The sequence below is a fragment of the Hemiscyllium ocellatum genome, chromosome 35 (genome assembly GCF_020745735.1).
Source record: "Hemiscyllium ocellatum isolate sHemOce1 chromosome 35, sHemOce1.pat.X.cur, whole genome shotgun sequence".
In the NCBI taxonomy this organism is placed as follows: Eukaryota; Metazoa; Chordata; class Chondrichthyes; order Orectolobiformes; family Hemiscylliidae; genus Hemiscyllium; species Hemiscyllium ocellatum.
The window spans coordinates 7,584,716-7,593,170 of record NC_083435.1 but is presented as its reverse complement, the minus strand read 5'-3'; positions in this window follow the sequence as shown (position 1 = coordinate 7,593,170).

The window sequence follows — 8,455 nt, the reverse complement described above, 5'->3', positions numbered from 1 at the left end:
TTGCTGTAAATCTTTCATCTTTTAGAATGGGTTGCAGGTTTCAATTGGTTAATATATAAATCCCAGAACTTCTTTCAAGTCACATTGCTGAGATAACTTAGGGGATACCTCAGCTTAGACAATGCATTAAAGGTGTACGATTAAAGTCCATCTGTATCCCAATCTTGAGTCAGACTGGTTCTATTTCCATAATAGGAATTTATAAAATGTCACACTTTATACCCTGGCCTCTCAAATCTTGGTTCGGAATCACAATGTGCTGACTCACCGATCAGTGCAGAATGCTAACCTCCGCATGGTGAAGTCAAGTCTTCAATCTGTGTCAGAACAGATATAATCCCTTCTGAAAGTAGGGCGAGATTACTATGACCTCATGGCTGATGATGAACACCGGAAGCTACATAATCATAGTTCCCTGCAACTCAAAGGATCTCACTTTGACAACGTGCTACCTGACATCTCTTTCTCCTCTGGCAGCAATGAGTCACGTTGATCAGGAAGGTCTGACACCCTGTCGCCGTCACTACTGCATTCTGACGCTAAATGTTAAAGATGGCCACGTGTTCCCTCCTGCTTCCAGGAGGGGTAGCTTCGTATAACACTCAGTCTGGACCCACCCCCGGATCCCTGCCACCAGGCTTCAGTCAGATGTGGCCATCCCATTTGGTTGCCCATCTCTAAGTGGCCCTTGAATGGGTGTCTTGCTGGGCCCCATTCGGGGTCTGTCAGAGCCAGATGCATGTTGTGGGTAGGGAGTCACATGTAGGCTGGACCAGGAAAGAATGACGGGCTGCAATCTAGAAAGAGCGAACACATGGGTGTTTCTGAGGAGTGGTGATGGTGTCACCATCACCATGACTGGGCGGAGTGTATAGAGTCATAGAGATGTACAACACAGAAACAGAGCCTTTGGTCTAACCCGTCCATGCCGACCAGATATCCTAACCTAATCTAGTCCCATTTGCCAGCATTGGGCCCATATCCCTCTAAGCCCTTCCTATTCATATACCCATGCAGAGGCCTTTTAAATGTTGTAATTGCATCAGCCTCCACCACATCCTCTGGCACGTACCACCCTCTGCGTGAAAACGTCACCCCTTAGGTCCCTTTTATATCTTTCTCCTCTCACCCTAGTCTTCCTTATTGGGGAACCTGAGGCATTGCGGTTAAAATCACCGGACAAGTCACCCTCCCCCCGAGATCTTTTGCTGAGGACATGACTTTGAATCCACTGTAGGTAGGCTGTGCAAATTCCTTTAAATAAAAACCAAATCTGGAATTAAAAGCTCAGCTACTGCCGAGAATGAACCCATTTTCGGTTGTAGTAAAACCCCACGTAGTTCACTCACGATGTTCAGGGATTGGAGCTTGCCTGGCCGGGCCTACATGGGGTGACTCCTGACTGACAGTAATATGGCTGCCTTTTAACATGTCCTCTGGGCAACAAATGTTGGCCTGGCCAGAAAGGCCCACAATCCATGGAGGAAAGGAAAATCACAAAATGAGGGAAAGCAGATGCCGTGGTAAGATCTGAGTGCATGGTCCCCAGAGTGCGGTCCTATCTCACAGACTGACTAGGCCCGGGCACAATACCATCATCTACAGTGTGACCCTGTCAGCAATATAAAGACCTGCTGACCTGTTGGCCTTGGGTCCCACTGCTCTGGGAGGCATTGATCAAGCTCTTGATGAATCCACTCAAAGAGTGTGCCACCCTCTGCGTAGATTCGATCTCCTGACCTTGTGGTCCTCAGTTACACAGGAGGGGATTTACCTTCTCTTCATGATATTCCCCTGTCAAGTCTTTCCACCCCCTAATCGAATTGTTGCTCTCGCAAAACTTCAGATGTTAGTCCTGGGTTTGCTCATAGCCCCAGCACGATAAAATTCCCCCACACTTTCCACCCCCCCACTTCTTACTGGGCTCGAGTGAGAGACGTTCTCCTGAAAGTATGTAATGTGAACTCAGTGTGGCTTCCTGCCCGCACCTCAGTAAACACCATCCGTGAAACAGGAAAGAGTTCTGTGGTCCCTGAGCAGCAATCACCACCCGCTGGGTTTAGATTCTACGCTGCGGTATTTCCACCCATCCTGGGGTGACCTAGTTGTTGTGTTCCTATCTCCGTGCGACACACAAGGAGAGACAACACCTCCTTTCCTAACGCCCACCTTTATCTCCTGAAAGCCGTGGTTCAAATTCCAGTCATTCTGGGTCATGCACTGTCCTTCCCCCAATCCTCTACCAGCTCCATCTCCTGGGACTGGGTGGGACATTGGGTCCTTGGGCAGCTCGTGTTTGGAGCCAGAGGGGTGAGGGAATTTTGAAAGAAGACCATGTTCCGGGCCCTATTAGTAAGGCCTGTGCTTTGTACTTGACTGTATTTCCCCAGGAGGAGGCGATGATGAGCTGCAGGTCTGTGGGAAGTCAATGGTTTGCTTGATTGTCTGAGTGGACGATCAATGGGTCACCCACTTTCACTGTGGATGCTGAGGTGGTGGGTCACGGGGAGGCCAGACTCCCTAAGGGCAGCCGATTTAAATGTAGAAGGCAGGAGCTGGATGAGGCCATTCAACCCTTTGAGCCTGCTCAGCCATTCATCCCGATCATGGCTGATCGTCCAACCCCTTAGCCCAATCCTGCTTTTCCTGCAAAACCTTTGATCCCACTTGCCCCAAGTTCTGTATCTAGTGGCCTCTTGAATACATTCAATGTTTTGGCATCAGCTACATCATGTGGTAATGAATTCCACAGGCCCACCACTCTTTGGATGAAGAAATGTCTCCTCATCTTGATGCTAAATGGTCCAGCCTGTGACCCACTGGTTCTGGACACCACCGGGAACATCCTCCCTGCATCTTCCCTGTCTAACTCTGTCAGAATTTTATAAGTCTCCATGAGCTGTCCCCTCATTCATCTGAACTACAGCAAAAACAATCTTATTTCCTTCTGAAAGGGTCATGGATGAGGTGTTTTCTTTATGACAGTCTAACAATATCATGACATGGAGATGCCGGTGTTGGACTGGGGTGGACAAAGTTAAAAATCACACAACACCGGGTTAGAGTCCAACAGGTTTATTTGGAAGCACTAGCTTTCGGAGCGCTGCTCCTTCATCAGGTGATTGTGGAGTATAATCTTACATTCTTATCCTCCACTACCACCTGATGAAGGAGCAGCGTTCCGAAAGCTAGTGCTTCCAAATAAACCTGTTGGACTATAACCTGGGGTTGTGTGATTTTTAACAATATCATGGTCACTACTGAAATCTGGTTTCTCTGTTTAAAACAGCAGTACTCCAATCCTCAATTCCCCCGAGGGTCATTTTGACACGAATCATGACTCACTGTCCCCCAGAGGCCAAATTCACTGGGAAATATTCCGGGGGATCCGGGTTCAAATCCCACCCCGGCAGATGGTGAAGTTTGAAGTATCTGGAATTAAGAATCATGAAACTGATGCCCACGAAACTGTTCCTGATGGTTGGAAAAGCCCACCTGGCTTCACCGATGTCCTTCGGGGAGCGGAGGAGAATCTGCCATCCTCGCCTGGTCAGGCCTACTTGTGACTCCTGGCCCGCGGTGAGGTGGCTGACTCTCAACTGCCCTCAGACCTCGCCGAGCAAGCCACCAAATTCCATTACAAAGTCTTCCCTGATTGTAACGGTTCAGGAAGGCAGCTACCCACCCCTCCCACTCCCCCGACCCTCTCAAGGGGCAACCAGGGACTGGCAGTAAATGCTGGGCCCAGCCAACGACACCCACGTCCTGTGCGTGACCTTTACACAGGAACATCCCACAAACAGCACGGCTAGGTGAGGTGCTTATAGGGTTGACCATGATGGGGTGGATACAGGCCGTACGTGGGGGGAGACATCTAGTGTTGCACGGGGTCTTTCTCCCCCCCACCCCTCCAACCCCTGAGTGGGCAGGTTTGTCTTGACGTCTTCTTGGGGAGGAGTGGATGCAGTGTGTCCACGGTAGTTTGTGTCGGTCTGGAGTTGGCACTGAAACCCATGACCTTCAGAGTTAGCCTGCTACCTCCTGGAGCATGGGCAGTACACCTTGTAGCCCTGGGTTGTGTCACTCAGGGGGGTGGATTGGCTGCTTTCAGTCAACTGTGCAGTGGAACTGTTTCATTGAGGCACCCTCTACTACCACCTCACCTCAGTCTGGCTCCCTGGGTGAGGTGCCAACTCCTTGCCACAGGAATGTGGTTGAAGGTCAGTTATGTCATGGCTGATGGTCTGTGAGTCTCATCCTGGGTGGTATCTCACTGTAGGGGAGGGGTCACAAACCGAACACCGACGAAGGAAAAGAATCCGGTGTTTGTGCACATTGTCTTTTATCTAAATTCACTCACGGCATGTGGGCGTCACTGGTGAGACCGACCTTAATTACCCATCCATAATCGCACAGAGAGCAGTCGAGATTCAACCGCGTTGCTGTGAGTCTGGAGTCACATGTAGGCCAGACCAGGTAAGGATGGCAGATTTCCTTCTCTCAAGGGCATTAGTGAACCAGATGGTTCACGGTGAGCACTGGACCTCTTTGTTCCCGATTTTTAATTATATCGTCTGAGGAACATTACCAGGGTCTCTGGAATAACAGTCTACTGTTAATATCACTGGGCGATCGGTTCCTCCAGCCTGCTGTGACACGGGAAATTTGTGGGCAGTAATTCATACACAGCAAACTGTAAGGTGTTGAGGAGTTGAGAATAAAGGATATTCTGTTTGGGATCTATTCACCAACCTCAGAGCATAGGTGGGGTTGGAGGGGCTGGGGGAGGACAGTCTCAGTTTAACGATACACTCGAAAGGCCGCACCTCTGAAGATTCCCAGCTCCCTCAGTCCTCGGTTTGGCTGGTCTGCCTCAGTGATGTGCTCATCTCCAGAGCCACCGCCCTCTTGACTTCTGGGATTGCCAGAGCTCCATCTCCTCTCCGTCAGTCAGACCTTGTATCACACACGGCTTTCCACAGCCATAACCCGAGAATCACGGGCTGGTCCGAGGTCGTTAGTTCATGGCTCTCTTGGGACCTGGCAATCCGCTTGATTCTTTCCGGAACAATCTTTCAATGAACCACGGTACAGCCTTTCAACCTAACTGATCCTTCTTTCGCTTTTACAAGCAGGACCCAATTCTAGAATGGCTTCTGCTTGAATCCCACTTCATTGCACGTTTAGCTCAGTTGGCTGGGTGGCTGGTTTGTGACATAGAGCTCCGTCAACAGCATGCGTTCAATTCCCGCACTGGCTGAGGTGACCATGAAGGACTGCCGTTCTCAACCTTTCTCCTCCCCTGAGGCACGGTGACCCTCAGGTTAAAGCACCACCAGCCATCTCCCTCACTGTCTCCAATGAGAGTCCACCCTTTCGAGTGTATGGAGACTTTACCTTTATTTGAACTCACTGGGACATACTTTCTTAAGAAGGAAAACACACCACACGTCCATCTTTTGCGTGCCTGTCTAACAAGGCTGTCCCACCCACGAGGACCTGTTGCCCAGCAATCATTGCCTGATCACTCTGCCTGAAATGAGGATCAACATGAGACTGACGGTAATCCTCAGTCAGGTTGAAATGGGGTTAATGATCACAGCAGTCAGGCAGGTCAGGGTGTGACAGGGTGATTGGAGATGGCATGCCCTTTAACTGGTCACATTACACCCAGTGGCCGGGTGGGTACAGGAGCGCAGGAGATAGGGAGAACAGAGGAATCTCGATTAGCCGAATGAAATGCGCAGGGAGCATTTTATTTGGATAATCAATGTTCGGATAATCAAATTGCAGATAAGACTGTTAAGCAAGGAAAGGGACTTTGCAATCTTGACCGGATAATCTGAAATTCAAATACTCGAATACCGGATAATGCAGGGTCCTCTGTATCTGGGTAAGCCTGTGACAAGGAGGGATTTCTTCCTGGGATAAGGAGGGATTTCTTCCTGTGACAAGGAGGGATTTCTTCCTGGGATAAGGAGGGATTTCTTCCTGTGACAAGGAGGGATTTCGTCCTGTGATAAGGAGGAATTTCTGATTTCTTCCTGTGACAATGAGTGATTTCTTCCTGAGATAAGGAGGGATTTCTTCATGAGAAAAGGAGGGATTTCTTCCTGTGATAAGGAGGGATTTCTTCCTGAGATAAGGAGTGATTTCTTCCTGTGATAAGGAGGGATTTCTTCCTGAGATAAGGAACGATTTTTCCTGTGATAAGGAATGATTTCTTCCTGAGATAAGGAGGGATTTCTTCCTGTGATAAGGAAGGATTTCTTCCTGTGATAAGGAATGATTTCTTCCTGTGATAAGGAGGGATTTCTTCCTGTGATAATGAGGGATTTCTTCCTGAGATAAGGAGGGATTTCTTCCTGTGATAAGGAAGGATTTCTTCCTGTGATAAGGAATGATTTCTTCCTGTGATAAGGAGGAATTTCTGATTTCTTCCTGTGACAATGAGTGATTTCTTCCTGAGATAAGGAGGGATTTCTTCATGAGAAAAGGAGGGATTTCTTCCTGTGATAAGGAGGGATTTCTTCCTGTGACAAGGAGGGATTTCTTCCTGAGATAAGGAGTGATTTCTTCCTGAGATAAGGAAGGATTTCTTCCTGTGATAAGGAGTGATTTCTTCCTGAGATAAGGAGGGATTTCTTCCTGTGATAAGGAAGGATTTCTTCCTGTGATAAGGAATGATTTCTTCCTGTGATAAGGAGGGATTTCTTCCTGTGATAAGGAATGATTTCTTCCTGGGATAAGGAGAGATTTTTTCCTGTGATAAGAAGGGATTTCTTCCTGTGATAAGGAGGGTTTTCTTCCTGAGATAAGGAGGGTTTTCTTCCTGAGATAAGGAGGGATTTCTTCCTGTGATAAGGAAGGATTTCTTCCTGTGATAAGGAGGGATTTCTTCCTGTGATAAGGAATGATTTCTTCCTGTGATAAGGAATGATTTCTTCCTGGGATAAGGAGAGATTTTTTCCTGTGATAAGAAGGGATTTCTTCCTGTGATAAGGAGGGATTTCTTCCTGTGATAAGAAGGGATTTCTTCCTGTGACAAGGAAGGATTTCTTCCTGTGATAAGGAGGGATTTCTTCCTGTGATAAGGAAGGATTTCTTCCTGAGATAAGGAGGGATTTCTTCCTGTGATAAGGAATGATTTCTTCCTGAGATAAGGAGGGATTTCTTCCTGTGATAAGGAATGATTTCTTCCTGAGATAAGGAATGATTTCTTCCTGTGATAAGGAGGGATTTCTTCCTGTGATAAGGAATGATTTCTTCCTGAGATAAGGAATGATTTCTTCCTGTGATAAGGAGGGATTTCTTCCTGAGATTAGGAAGGATTTCTTCCTGTGACAAGGAAGGGTTTCTTCCTGAGATTAGGAATGATTTCTTCCTGAGATGGGGAAGTATTTCTTCCTGTGATGGGGAAGGATTTCTTCCTGAGATAAGGAGGGATTTCTTCCTGTGACAAGGAGGGATTTCTGATTTCTTCCTGTGACAATGAGTGATTTCTTCCTGAGATAAGGAAGGATTTCTTCCTGAGATAAGGAGGGATTTCTTCATGAGAAAAGGAGGGATTTCTTCCTGTGATAAGGAGGGATTTCTTCCTGAGATAAGGAACGATTTTTCCTGTGATAAGGAATGATTTCTTCCTGAGAAAAAGAAGGATTTCTTCCTGTGACAAGGAGGGATTTCTTCCTGAGATAAGGAGTGATTTCTTCCTGAGATAAGGAAGGATTTCTTCCTGTGATAAGGAGTGATTTCTTCCTGAGATAAGGAGGGATTTCTTCCTGTGATAAGGAAGGATTTCTTCCTGTGATAAGGAATGATTTCTTCCTGTGATAAGGAGGGATTTCTTCCTGTGATAAGGAATGATTTCTTCCTGGGATAAGGAGAGATTTTTTCCTGTGATAAGAAGGGATTTCTTCCTGTGATAAGGAGGGTTTTCTTCCTGAGATAAGGAGGGTTTTCTTCCTGAGATAAGGAGGGATTTCTTCCTGTGATAAGGAAGGATTTCTTCCTGTGATAAGGAATGATTTCTTCCTGTGATAAGGAGGGATTTCTTCCTGTGATAAGGAATGATTTCTTCCTGTGATAAGGAATGATTTCTTCCTGGGATAAGGAGAGATTTTTTCCTGTGATAAGAAGGGATTTCTTCCTGTGATAAGGAGGGATTTCTTCCTGTGATAAGAAGGGATTTCTTCCTGTGACAAGGAAGGATTTCTTCCTGTGATAAGGAGGGATTTCTTCCTGTGATAAGGAAGGATTTCTTCCTGAGATAAGGAGGGATTTCTTCCTGTGATAAGGAATGATTTCTTCCTGTGATAAGGAGGGATTTCTTCCTGTGATAAGGAATGATTTCTTCCTGGGATAAGGAGAGATTTTTTCCTGTGATAAGAAGGGATTTCTTCCTGTGATAATGTAGGATTTCTTCCTGAGATAAGGAGGGATTTCTTCCTGTGAT